Source organism: Dipodomys merriami, unplaced genomic scaffold (genome assembly GCF_024711535.1).
Source record: "Dipodomys merriami isolate MVZ:Mamm:240054 unplaced genomic scaffold, mDipMer1.0.p SCAF_5, whole genome shotgun sequence".
NCBI lineage: Eukaryota > Metazoa > Chordata > Mammalia > Rodentia > Heteromyidae > Dipodomys > Dipodomys merriami.
The window spans coordinates 73739896-73754002 of NW_027206068.1; the positions used below are offsets into that span (position 1 = coordinate 73739896).

Below are 14107 nucleotides of genomic sequence, written 5' to 3' on the forward strand. Positions count from 1 at the left end.
CTTGTGTAAAGGATATTCATTTTGGAAGGAAGAAAATGTTTCATAGCCCTAACAGGATTATGGCCTTAAGAGAGTGTGCTGATACATATCAATTATAAAGCAGAAATTGAAAACTATTCCTGAGGCAGAAATGCCCAACTTAGGCCTCTCATCTTCCCAAACTCTCAATTTTGTGGAGCCCCAAATGGCAGCAGCTATTTTCCATTAATCCACCTGCTGCCTTCTACACTCTCCCAACTTCAGTAATATGCTATGATGGATGGATGGTCAATCAACACCTAGGGCTACAAACCTTTTCTTAAAAAGAATGTGGTGGTTCCCTCACATTCGTGAACATTCTATTCACCTTAAAATGGGAATTAAGTGCCAAATCTTCCCCCCAAATAAGTACCCACCTCAACTAACGCTTTTGCGCCTTCAAAACTGAATGTAGCTCACATCTGTAATTCTGGCTACTCAGAAGACTGAGATCTGAGAATTGTGATTTGAAGCCAGCCGAGGCAGACAAATCTAAAAGACTCTTGTCTCCCATCAACCACTGAATTAACCAGTGGAGATATGACTGGAGTGGTAGACCTCCAGCCTTGCGTGAAAAAGTCAAACAACAATGCAAGGCCCTGAGCTCAAGTCCCAGTACCAGCACAAATAAAAAAGAATGTAACTGTATTCCTTTCTGTTCACATAGACAAGAATTATAAAATGATATCCACCAAGACAGAATATCCCATTTAAAAAAACCAACTTTCACCAATTTACAGTCACTGGAAAAATCACAGGAAGTACACTAAAGGCACAGATTCTCTCAAGAACAATTCATGCTCTGCAAGGGAGTTCAAGGCCTAGCTCAGAGGAGGAGAGCGCTGTCTACAAGACGGAGGCCTGCCAAACCTAATTGTCAACAGGGTAGAGCTAAGGTTCTTCAGGCTATAACTGTTCCAGTTCCAGGGCTGTAGCAGGAGTCAGTTTGATCCAAGCTCTCTAGCCTCAATCTACCTTCTTCTAGACAGGGCAAGGGAGATCCAAGTTCATTCTAGCCTTTCACTTCCTTTCGCTCCCCCTCCCCCCAGAACCAAGTGGATCAGTCCTGCATATTCCACAGTCTTGTTTAACTATAGTGACCACCATGACTTGAAGGTTTGGAAAAGATACCATATTCCCCAGATCATGCCTTGGTGTGAAATTGTGAAACACTTGGACACTTCCTCCTCCTAGATAACAAACCTTCTGTTTTAAATTTAAGGGAGAAGGAATCACAGTTTTCTTGAAGAAAAAATATTGACATGTTTGCTTTTATGTGTTCACAAGTAAACATCTCAGATATATTTTGTACCTCGTTGCCACATGTTATTATTAAGATTTTATTCTTTTCAGAAAGTCATTGAGAAAAATTGTGCTCCATGAAAAGCTTTGCATATCCTTTGGGGCAACACCTTTGAACCTTATATAAAGACTTATTACTGTGAGTGGGGCTTTATCATTACATCTTCTGCATTGGTAAATTTGCCTTTTTGATTTTTCTAGTCAGGTAATGGTGAGCTCAACAAAGCAAATCCATATGTAGCTCAAAGTTCTATGCTTAATGTCAGTAATAAATTTCACTGAGGAGCTAGAAGAGCCACTATAAGAAAAAAAAATACTCTAATTAGTCTTAGAGGCATTATGCTATGGAAAATATGGGACTTTTTTTTCCTTTTGTAGAGTGTGTTAATTGCTCCAACAATAGGTATGAATCTTCATCATTATACTTGCAGAAAATATATGGGCTTGCCTTCCAGTAGGGACGTTCTAGAGAAATGAAAGAAGTTGCATCACACTTTAATGTTGTAACCAGCCAAAGAGAAGTTATGTGGCTGCTGCATTGAAAATATATAGCAATATTCTCTCTACAGACCCACTCTAAAACCACTTTGAGGTTAATGGAGGTACCATTGCCACTCTGCAATTGATGGTCTCCATAAATAGCACTGTAGCATCTATACTACATCTTAATTAAAAATTTAAACCTGCTAATGTAATGCCTTGGCTCCACTGTAGTCTCAGGGAACGTATGGCCTTCTTTTATTTCATCAAGTATAAATTTGCATAAAAATTTTTAGTAGCGAATGCTCTAAGACTACCTAAATATTGAATGATAATAGTTGAGGAGCTATTCCCTTGACCAAATTTGAAAATAAGATCAATCATCTGCAAACAACACCCAAGAAGCGTTGCCTGCTCATCTTTGGCAGAATTGTGGGTAAGGAGGAAGAGGGAGATGTTCTAAGCACTGGAAATGAGTTTATATGCTAGAACTGATGTCCTATTCATATCAGAATACCTTTAGAGTGGAGATCTCCCTAGGACAAACACTAGTGAGTGGCCTTGAGGCTGGGAAAACAGGGCCTTCCAAGTTCAGGTCCAAAGCATCACATTTCCTGTGCTGTTTTCCTTTCTGCAGTTGTTCTCCATCCTCTTTTCACCTTCCTAATTTGAATTCTTCTGTGGCAACCACAAAGCTTTTTTTTTTTTTTTTTTTTTTGGTCAGTCATAGTGCTTGAGCTCTGGGCCTGGGCACTGTCCCTCAGCTCTTCAGCTCAAGGCAAGCATGCTACTACTTGAGCCACAGCACCACTTCCGGTTTTCTGGTGGTTTATTGGTGATAAGAGTCTCGTGGACTTTCCCACCTGGGCTGGCTCTGAAGCATGATCTCAGCCTCCTGAGTAGTTAGGATTTCAGGTGTGAGCCACCAGTGCCCAGCTAGCCACAAAGCTTTGACGTTGGGTCTCAGTGAAATCAGAAAGTCAAGCAGGAATTACAGTGTCTTTACCATTGTATAGGTACAATGTTAGGATCTAATTGAAATAAAGGGGAATTGTTAATGGGCTTAAGTGAGCCATTATTTTTTTTTCTTTGAACCTACAGAGTTAAAGAAAAGTTTGCTAGGGGCTGGGAAGGTAGCTCAGTGGTAGAGCACTTGCCTTGCATGCTTGAGGCCCTGGGTTCGATTCCTCAGCACCACATAAGAAAAAAAGCCGGAAATGGCACTGTGGCTCAAGTGGTAGAGCGCTAGCCTTGGGCTGAAGAGCTGAGGGACAGCGCCTAGGCCCAGAGTTCAGGCCCCACGACTGGAACAAAAAAAAAAAAAAAAGTTTGCTTGTCTTGAGCAGTTACAGTTATCTACCAATGGAAATTACTGAATAAAAGGTACAGAAATTCATGGGCTGGGAAGATGGCTCAGAGGTAGAGCACTTGCCTTGCATGCCTGAGGCCCTGGGTTCAATTCTTCAGCACCACATAAGCAAAATGAAAAATGCCAGAAGTGGCACTGTGGCTCAAGTGGTAGAGCTCTAGCCTTGAGCTGAAGAGCCTGAGGGATAGTGCCCAGACCCAGAGTTCAGGCCCCACAACCGGACCCAAAAAAAAAAAAAAAAGGTACAGAAATTCAATGTAAGAAATAATATTTGGAAGTGGCGCTGTAGTTCAAGTGGTAGAGCCCTAGCCTTGAGCTGAAGAGCTGAGGGACAGCGTTCAGGCCCAGAGTTCAAGCCCCACACCTGACAAAAAAAACAAAAACAAGAAATAATATTTGCTTGAGGAAAATATTATGCCAAGAATGAGAGAATTATACATATATGTGTATATATACACACATATACACTGCACATACAAACAACATATACATATACAGTGTTTCTGACTCTTGTCTCATTCTTTCATTTGTAGAATTATAAAAACCAATGTTATTTTAGGGATGATTTTTCCAATTCTCTTTTCAGCAGATGGTGAAGTTTACTCTTGTAGATTGATATGACATACAAAGCACATTTTCATTTACATAAAGTTCAAACACACACACATAAAAGAGTTAAATAATTTAATAGCACTTAAAGAAAATCCAGAGAGTCATATAAAAGAAGAATCATATCAGATACTTGTTTAAAATTGGGGTGAGCCAGCCAGGCACCAGTGCCTTATACCTGTGATCCTTGTAACTCAAGAGGCTGAGATCTGAGTATCACAGTTCAAAACCAGCTCAGATAGGAAAATCTGTGAGACTCTTATCTCTAATTAATCACCATAAAAGCCAAGTGGAGCCATGGCTCAAGTGGAAGAGTGCTAGCATTAAGCATAAAAGCTTAGGAAATTACCCAGGCCATTAAAGAACCCAAAGGCAGGAAAATGTTTAAACAGAGAGAGTATATTTGTAAATGAACAAAAAGCTGTGTAAGGAAAGTACCAGATTTTCCACTTGGAGAGCAGCTCCAAAAAAGGTGTCCAGGAAATCTTCTTGGAGGGTGGTTATGGTAGTTTGTATACTTTCCATAGCTCCTTCCCTGAGCCTTGGGCTGATTGCTTGATGGCTTGTATATTTTCATTGAGCAAACGCCCGGGGCATTATGGGAAGAAGAAGAATCTGAGTGAGAACTCAAGCATTCTGGGAAGAAGGAGCAGGAGCCTGAGGCACTATGGGAATAAGAAGCACCATGGTAAGCCATATGTTATCTGCCAGGTGTGATCTGGCTGCTTTTCACCCCTGACTACATAACAGCTCCTATTTCTTCCCCTCACTTCCATGACACACGCTGAGATACCAGGTGGACGTAGCCTTTCCAAACACTGTGTTTAGGGGAGGCTTCTTGACTACTTTTGCAGGCTACCCTCAGTCTCTCCAAAGTAGAAGGAGTATTTCAATCCTTGATTTATCGACAAGGAGACTCAGGCAAAAAGAACATCAATTGTCTCTCCCTAATATCCTAATAAGCCTGCATTCCCTAGAGCCATGTTGCTCCCAGAACTCAGTCAGCTCCTTCATGGAGATCATTCAACCCTTGCAGGTCTCCAGGGCAACATTGCCAGCTTTATTGTTGCAAGTCAACAAATCACCTCCCATCTGTCTGTGGAGACTGTGGGGCTTCCACAGCCCCACCTCAGGTGCTTCCCAAATGGCCTGGGAGAGCTAAACGTTCTAACCACTAACCTCAGCACTAAGGAGGGGCGTCAGCAATAGGGCATCTATGGGCCTGGTAAGGAACTGGGATACCAACACCTTGTGCTTCTCTAGCTGGGATGACGTCGGGTCCAAAGAGGTACTGACGGTCCATCTACGTCTCACCCAAAGGTCTTAGAGAAATCCATAGGGACTACTGGAAAACTGGCATTTTGAGAAAATAAAGAAGGTGGCCGGCACAGATGGCATTTTGGGCCAGGCTTTGGGCCTATCCACAAAGTTCAATATCACACCTTCAGTGTGTGTTTGCAGTGTTGTGTGTGGTTAGTGAAGACCAAGACAGGAAACAATGGGAGGAGCTGGTCTCAGGGAGCTCCTGTGCCAGAGCCCAGTGGAAGTGTCCAGAGAATTCCTCCGCTCACCTCACCCAAGGTCAGAGGACATGCAGGGGAGAGGCCCAGGAAGGCCTACAGGAAGAGCAACTGTAGAAGAGTTGCCCATTAAGAGAAGTGTGTAAGAATCCCACATGATGCTTCGTTATCAGAACAGCTTCTGAACCACAGGGATCCCTTAAAAGGAAGAAAATAAAAATGGTAATAAAAAAGTAAAAATAGAAACACACACCTACAAAACCCTTTCTTCTTGCTGTCGTAATAGAGGGAGGCTGCCCCGCCCTCCTGCAGATGTTTTAGGGCACCTCTGTAATCACGACCATCTTGGTTGTCCTAGGAAATTTCAACTCAATTAAAATCCTAACCTGTCATAAAGAGATTCCTTACTGCTGGACCCAAAGACTGACTCTCCATGTTTCCCGTCATCCAGCTCCATTGTAGTCCATACAATCTGTCAGAGCAATGCAGACCAGCAAAAAGAAAGACCACTTTTCAGAGAGTTTATTGCCTGCAATCCAGACCAAGCTAATGCCAGAAAGAAGTCTGAATCCCAAGGGAGGGGAGACCCTGAGTTTTTATATAAACTAGTTACATTTTTAAAAAATAGGCATTAATTCAATCTATAAAAGGTCAAGGGGGCGGACATTAACTTCTGACCAGGTGGGCAATTCCTTTCTAGTTGTGCAGAAACCATTTTATTACTCTTTCTGTATTATTAACAGGGAGGTTTATGTCTTGGAACAGTTTACTCTGTTAGATACACACACACACACACACACACACACACACACACACACATGTGGGTATGTGTATATATATATACATATATACAGTATATCTATATATACACATATATATATATATATATATATACAGTTACTGGTTTTGAAAAATAGAATGGAAACCTTAACATGAATAGTTTCTTCTCCTATTCATTTCTCCATTAATCGTGTCGGGTTGTAGTTTTGATGTGTGCACCCATCTCTATACAGACAGAAGAGACTGCCTCTATGTGTATAAATCGCCTCCCTCAGCAACCACCATTAAAACGATAGTAAAGGAATAAAAAATGCCCATAAACTCACAAGGATGAAATGAAAGAGCAGCAGAAGGTGGCTCTGAGAGGGAGCAAGAGCTGCTGGGAAACTAGCATTGACACAAAATGAGCATAGGAGAAATGAAAGCAGATTAGCATTTCAACTCTTGGTTTGGGGAGGGGGAGTGGAGAGAGATGGGGGAGTCGAGAGAGATGGGAAGTGGAGGTAGGAAAGGAATGGTCTGACAAGATGCAGGTACTATGGCACAAACAAGCTGAGGAATTGGTTGTCTCTGTTCCCTGAAGGATCTGGGTGTGGAGATGCTGGGCACCTTAGAGGTAGTATCTAGGCAGCTACTCAACAAAGACTAAGGGCCAAGGCAGAAAAATGTCAAGGATCATAAATTTTACTCCCAGCCAATCAGCAACCACAATGCCCCTTAGACTATAGAACTGTTCATTGTGCAGTAGACCTACCGCAGGAATATCTGACCCCATCCAAGACCAAGAAAAAGGTACAGGGCTAGAAAAGGAGAAGGGCTTATTGAAAATCTATAGCACCCCTCCACTCCCAGTAAACCACTCACGAATCATATTACCTATCCTCAACTTTCATATGTGCCTTTCCAAGTAAGGAAACAGAGAAGTCCACTGGATGCTGGTGGCTCACACCTATAATATTAGCTACTCAGGAGGCTGAGATCTGAGGATCGTAGTTCAAAGCCCACCCAGGTAGGAAAGTCTTCGAGACTCTTATCTCCAATTAATCACAGAAAAAGCTGGAAATGGTGCTGTGACTCAAGTGGTAGAGTGGTAGCCTTGAGCAAAAATTGCTCACAGACAGTGCCCAGACCAAGACTTGAGACCCCAGGACTGGTGTTCGCTTCAGCAGCACATATACTAAAATTGGAATGATACAGAGAAGATTAGCATGCCCCCTGCACAAGGATGACACGCACATTTGTGAAGCATTCCATATTTTTAAATGTATTCATTACCTTGCTCATGTAATTGTAACCCCTCTGTATAGTATTTTCACAATTAAAAAAAAGAAACCCCAAGACTGGCAAAAGAAAAAAAGAAAGGAAGGGAGGGAGGGAGGGAGGAGGGAGGGAGGGAGGGAGGGAGGGAGGAAGGAAGGAAGGAAGGAAGGAAGGAAGGAAGGAAGGAAGGAAGGAAGGAAGGAAGGAAGGAAGGAAGGAAGGAAAGGAAAGGAAATTGAGAAGTCTATCATGGAGATTGCCATGGATGCTGGAATTTCCTGGGAGTATGATTAGCAGAGGAGCAGACAGATAATGCTTTAATGTGAGAGATCTATGTTTATCAGATTCATGTGGAAATAAAAGGAATGAATGAATCTCAAGTGGTAGGATTTCTGACAGGTAGCATCCATGCTAGAGTTTATGAAAAATTAAAATTTAATGTAAATTCACAATCATTCAGCCTAATGTGCCGGCTTTGGAATCAAACCAGGGTACAGATTCCTGATTTCCAATCTGATGGGATTTCTACCCCTACCTACAGCCAGAAAAGGAGGGATTATAGAAAAGTCAGACTATAGAAAATATTCCAAATTTGTGCAGAGTGAACACATGAAGTCAGTTTCATACATCTTCTATATCTGCAAACTTGACCTGCTTAATGATGAATGGTCAACATGTAGTCATCAGGTATAAAAATTCTGCTTGCTTTTTTTTTAATTTAAAAAAATATTTTGGGATGATTTGTTAGACCTCTAGATGGGTCCAAGGGAAATCAAATTAAATACTTAATTTAATATTTCCTAACTTGGGAGGATGGGAAGGGGAAACAAAGGAGGAGGCTACAATGCTTGATAAGAAATGTACTCATTATCTTGTCCATGTAATTGTAACCCCTCTGTACAGTATTTTCACAATAAAAAATAAAAAAATAAATTTGAGAGAAATGTCTATGCTAATAAGTTCTGTTTGTAAGAAAATTAAAGTTGAAATTCACCAGGAAAAAAAATATATTTCCTAACTAGTCTGTCTTTGAATTCAGTGTCCAAAGTGATCTACTGATCAATATTTCATAGATAGATGGTACAGCATTCCAATACTTGCAGATATCACTGAAATTTTTTCCTATGAATGTTTAAGAAGCAGAAGTCATTTGTATCTTGTTCCTAATCACCCCAATTGTACCGAAATCCATCCAAAATGAAATCCTTATGCCTCTGACTGTAAGTGATAGAAAGGAATGTTGCCGTAGATTCTTATCCTGTGTGGGTGTAAGATTCTCCCTTAGCCTTGTCCTGTCTTTAGATTTGTCCTCTAAGTTTGCATCACCAGGGCCTCTGCTCAGGATTGTTCAGAGGACACCGAGAGCTGATGTAGGAAAGCTATCCTGCAGGCACTGTAGACATAAGAATAGTGTTTGCTCTGAGTGCATTGTGAGTCATTTCTAGGTGAAAGCAAGATATTGAGAACAGGCTGGGTGAGGCAGATTGCCTACCCTTGTGTGATCTGCTCTGATTAATTCAAGACTTGAACCGAACAGGAAGGCGGAGTAAAAAGGTATATGTCCTGGATGTCCAGAGCTAGGAGGTAGTTATCTGTTTTTACAATCATACTGCAGCCAAATGCAGGTTCTCCTTGGTCCTGAAGCTTGTCAGCATCTCCAGAGTCCCTAGCTTGCTAACTACAGATGCACTTCTCAGCATCTCCATAATGACATGGGCCAATTTCTTGAAAATAAATATTACACACACATGCATGCATACTCATACACTTATGTGTCTCTAGAGAATTCTCTCTTAGATAGATGAGAAATAGATTCAGCATGGACCTCTGATATTATCTAACAGGGACCCAAAATATCAAATGCTTTGGGAATGGGGCTGATCCAGATTCTGAGAAAGCTTTACAGTATAAGATTGGGTTCTCTCCCTAGAGTTCTATACATAAGAAGGAAATAAGATCGGGGAATGGTAGGATATGCCTATAATCTCAGCACTCAGGAGGCTGAGACAGGATAATGATTTTGAGGCCAGCCTGGGGGCATAGCAATATCCTGTCCCAAACCCAGAGTTCTCACAGCACCTCCTCACATGTTTATTAGAGGGTTTTAGTCACTCTTATACCTTCTGCATGATATCTCCCTCCCAAATGGTAAGTTGTTGAAGTAGCCAATGAACATTTAACCTTCCTTTTCATATATTTTATTCCTATTTAATATCTCCTGGATTTGATTCATATTAAAACTGAAGAGTATTTTCCATAATTTCATTTTGTGCCCATAATAACTTCATTAAGGAGAATATGTGTTTATAACTGACTTTATTAAAGCAAGTAAGGGAACTGTATTATTTATGCCCTCCAAAGAGGTAGAAGCAGTAGGATAAATGCACAGATAGATAGATAACATAGGTAGATGACAGATGGATAGATAATGTCGGTAGATGATAATAGATGATATAGATAGACCATAGATGGATGGATAGATGGATGGATGGATGGATAGATAGATAGATAGATAGATAGATAGATAGATAGATAGATAGATAGATAGATAGATAGATAGACAGATAGATAAGGAAAATTGGTTCCTGTGTTTATAGAGGTGGATAGACACATGACAGGCCATCTGTAAGCTGGCCACTCTGGGATTCTGGTAGTGAGACTCAGTTTAAGTCCAAAGGCCCCAGAGCCAGAAAAGCCCATGATGTGAACTGGAGTCCAAGGCTGAAAGCCTGAGAAGCCGAGTGGCAAGCCTATACATCCAAGGGTGAAAGGAGACCACATTTTTGCACCAGGAGCGAGAGGAAGAGGGAAAATCTTCACTTTGCCTCCTCGTTGCTGTCTGGGCCCCTGGAGGTTCTGTGATGTCTGCCCACGTTAAGGGCCAATCTTCCCCACTACATCCAGCTCACACACCAGTCTCCTCTGGAAGTAGCCTTGGGGACACACCCAGAAATAACATTTTCCTAGTTCTCTAGACCTTGATCTGGTCAAGTTCACATTTAAAATGAACCATCACAGCAACTGAGCTCCAGAGAGAGAGAGCAGTGATTTGCCTCAAGCATGTGTGGTTAACCAGTGGCTAGGTCATGTGGGTTTTATATACACATGGTCTCTGGTGGTCATACACAAAAGGATGAAGGATTCTCCCTCCCTCCCTCTCTCTCTGTCTATCTCTCTGTCTCTCTGTAATTCTCTGTCTCTCTCACTCACTCACTCTCTCTCTCTATACACACACACACACACACACACACACACACACAGACACACACACACACACACACTTTACCTTGTGTAAAGGAGTCTTAGTGGTTGCAAAGTAGCAAGACAGAAGCTGAAAGATTGCCTTCATTTCTAACATGTTCTTCACAAACCAATTCAAACACCCTGTACGGTAATGGCTGCCTCCTGAATTACTAAACAGAGACTTTATTAGGATAAATTGTCTGTTCTTTCCACCAGCGCTGCTTTGTTCCTTGGGCATAAACAAAAGTATTTCCTTCTCTCTCTAAATTGGCCAGAGAGTCAACCCTGTATAAATAGGGACTTCTTAGCATTGGCATCAGACACTGGCTCCTTCTCTTGAGGATTTTCACCTACTTAAAATTCACTTGTTGCTCTTTAAATTCATATGCTGCTTAAGGCAAATGTTTGGATTTCTAAAATTTCTACATGCTCAAAATAAGCTGAGGAGGGGGGAAGTGAGCTGAATAAATGGAATCTCTTCCAACATAAGCAAATGCATGGAAATGATAGCACTTTCTGTACTAACTTTAAAAGAAATAGTATAAGCTCGACAATAAAACACAACCATGGAGATGTCTTTCTGTAAAGCCTTGAACAAAATAAGTTAGGAAATTACCTCAGCCACAACTCTATTATAAATCATTTTCCTTCCAGGATCTACCCTTTTGTATCCTAGATATCCTTCCTGTCTTGATTGCCTTGTAACAGATGCCCACATCAGTATTGTTCAACCTCCTAAGTAATTCTAATGTCTAGGCTGGGTTATGTAATCTACATGAGCAATATTCAGAACTTGTTCAAGTAGGTGTTGACCATGAGCCCCTTTACCTTCAAATCCCACCAGCACCCCATGCCTTCCCAAAGACACAGACACACCTGCAGCCCACCCCACGCAAAGGGTCCGGCAGTCATGTGGGTATTCATTTAATCAAGTTTAACACATAGAAGTAATTAATTCTCATCCCAAGAAGTCTCAAGTCTTGGTGTGGTGAGCACAAAGCTTGAAAATGGGATCTATTCTTGGAGACAATTCGAAAACAGAAAGATGTTTGTTTGGCTTTTTTTTTTTAAAGCAGCAATCCCTGGCTTGTTCATAAGTCTGATCTTTCTTTTCTTTTTTTGGGGCGGGGGGGGCGGTCCAGTTGTAGGGCCTGAACTCTGGGCCTGGACGCTGTCCCTCAGCTCTTCAGCTCAAGGCTAGCGCTCTACCACTTGAGCCACAGTGCCACTTCCGGCTTTTTTCTTTTTGCTTATGTGGTACTGAGGAATCGAACCCAGGGCCTCAAGCATGCAAGGCAAGCACTCTAACACTGAGCCACCTTCCCAGCCCCAAGTCTGATCTTTCTTTATACTAACACTAGGTACTAAATGGCTCATCTCCTGTAAGTAAGAAAGAATTAGGACTTGGATATAATTATACAGTTATACATCCTTCCTTCCCTTTTCTACCGTGGCTTCTGATGGTAAAGTGTTAGGTACACATCACAAATACTTAGACATAATTCCTAAGGAAATACACGCTCTTTGAAAGCCTAGCGCAACTCCAAGCCCTGTAGGCCTGGCTCATGACTTGTCAGAAAACAAGACTGACCTCTGACTTGATTGCCCACTAGTTGGGAGGGATGAACATACTTACATCATCATTATCATGCTTTCTGAATCCTCGGCCAACAAATAAAAGAAAAGCCTTTTGGTAATAGACATCTTGCCGCCAAACTATAGCTAATGAAAGAACTGATGCAGTGTGACACGAGCGCTCCCACTTCATGGAAGGGGCGACTGGAGTGTACACAGACAGGTGAGCAGAGGGGAAGAGACGTTCAACACTGACGGCACCAGCTGGACAGATGCAAAGCCTGGAGAGCCAGGAAAACGGAGCTCCTTCGGAATGGAAGGACAGAGAACCACGGCTTCTGAGCCCTACCCTTATCTAGGGTCCCCATGTTCTATTGCTACCTAAGAGACAGATGGTACAGAAACTAAAACATTTCCCAAACGTATCCTTCCCTTTCCCAGTTACTCTCTTCTTCTTTTTTGTGTCAGATGATAAGTGTGTGGAATTAATTATGCTATCATTAAACCTAGGTTTGAGCAATCTTGGAATAGTACCCATGTTCAGAGAGGGATATGATGAGTATAGTTTCAAATTATTCCTTGCAAAAGGTCTCAAGGTTAACGTAGTCACCCCTTAAATAATCTGCAGGTCTCTACTGAGCCTCTCTGGAGCGTCTGCCTTTTGGTTGGTTTTGTTTATTTTTTGGTTGTGCTTGAACTCAAGGCCCCATAATCTCTCTTGGCTTTTTCACTCAAGCCCGGTGCTCTACCAAGGGAGCCACACTCTTCCCACTTTTGCTGGGCACTGTTCTTCAGTTTCTTTTCCCCTCAAGGCCCAGCCTGCTGAGTAGCTCGGATTTCAAGCATGTGCCACCCACTGGTGCCCATCTGAGGATCCATGGTGGTTGCTAGGTAGATCTGGTATTCATTATGGCAGATTCTCGTCACAATGGCAAAACAAGGCTCAGCCATTTTTGAATAGAATGAAAACAATCGGGAGTGTAACGTCAGCAGCCTTTCTACACTGACGTTCTGAAGCGAGCTGTGGCCTTTTACCTGCTCAGAGCTTCATGCGGTAAACCTCCGTCATGCCTAGAGCTGTCGGTCACTGAGATGATCAAAGACCAGGGTCGCTCACAGTCCAGCCGCTCCTTCTCACGTTGCCTGACTTCTTTATTCATTTCCAATTGCAGGGGGAAAATATAACCGCAGATTTGCTCTGCTAATCATTGTTATGTGTTAAAATTCAGTATTGTTAAATTGAATACTGGTGTGTTACCTGTTCATCTGGAAAAACCAAAATTCTGAAAAACTAAAATTCCAGAAAAACTGAAATTCTAACCCATTCAACCTTATAGATACTGAGTATCTACAATAGCCAATACATAGCCACAGAAAGTAGCACAGTGGTTGCCAGGAGTCAGAACTGATTTCTTTTAATATATTGGACCTCTATTTGGGGGGTGTGTGCGTGTGTGTGTGCATGCATGTACGTGCACGTGAGTGTGTGTGTGTGCCAGTATGGGACTTGAACTCAGGGTCTAGGCATTGATCTTTAGGTTTTTTTCCCCTCAAGACTGGTGCTCTACCATTTGAGCCCACCATTCCACTTCCCAATTTTTGGTGGTTAATGCTGACTATGCAATAGCTACAGTCTATTCTTTTCTTCCACAGTAGCAGCTCTAATCACAATGTTTGCTTAATACTCCATCTTTACAGCTTAGGAAACAAAAAATATCAAATGAATTTAAATCAAGAGCAACTTCAGAACTATTGTAGGAGCTGGGCCCTGGCAGTTCACACCTGTAATCCTATCTACTCAGGAGGCTAAGATCTGAGGATTATGATTCAAAGCCAGCCCAAGCAGACAAACCCAAGAGATTTCTAACTCCAGTTAACAAGCAAAAAGCCTGACGTGGCAGTGTGGCTTAAGCAGGAGAGCACCACTTAAGGGGAAAAAGCAAAGCCCCAT

The 14107-nt window shown here is 42.0% G+C and overlaps 1 protein-coding gene and 1 non-coding gene across 2 annotated transcripts in view; both read left to right on the top strand.

Annotated features, from left to right (window-relative positions):
• Positions 1 to 14107, top strand: part of Cntnap2 (contactin associated protein 2) — a 1671549-nt gene that overhangs the window by 1395743 nt on the left and 261699 nt on the right. The gene's annotated exons all lie outside the window — the stretch shown is intronic.
• Positions 7232 to 7338, top strand: LOC138810291 (U6 spliceosomal RNA). The gene has a single exon (XR_011367088.1). It is a non-coding gene; the product is annotated as a U6 spliceosomal RNA (small nuclear RNA).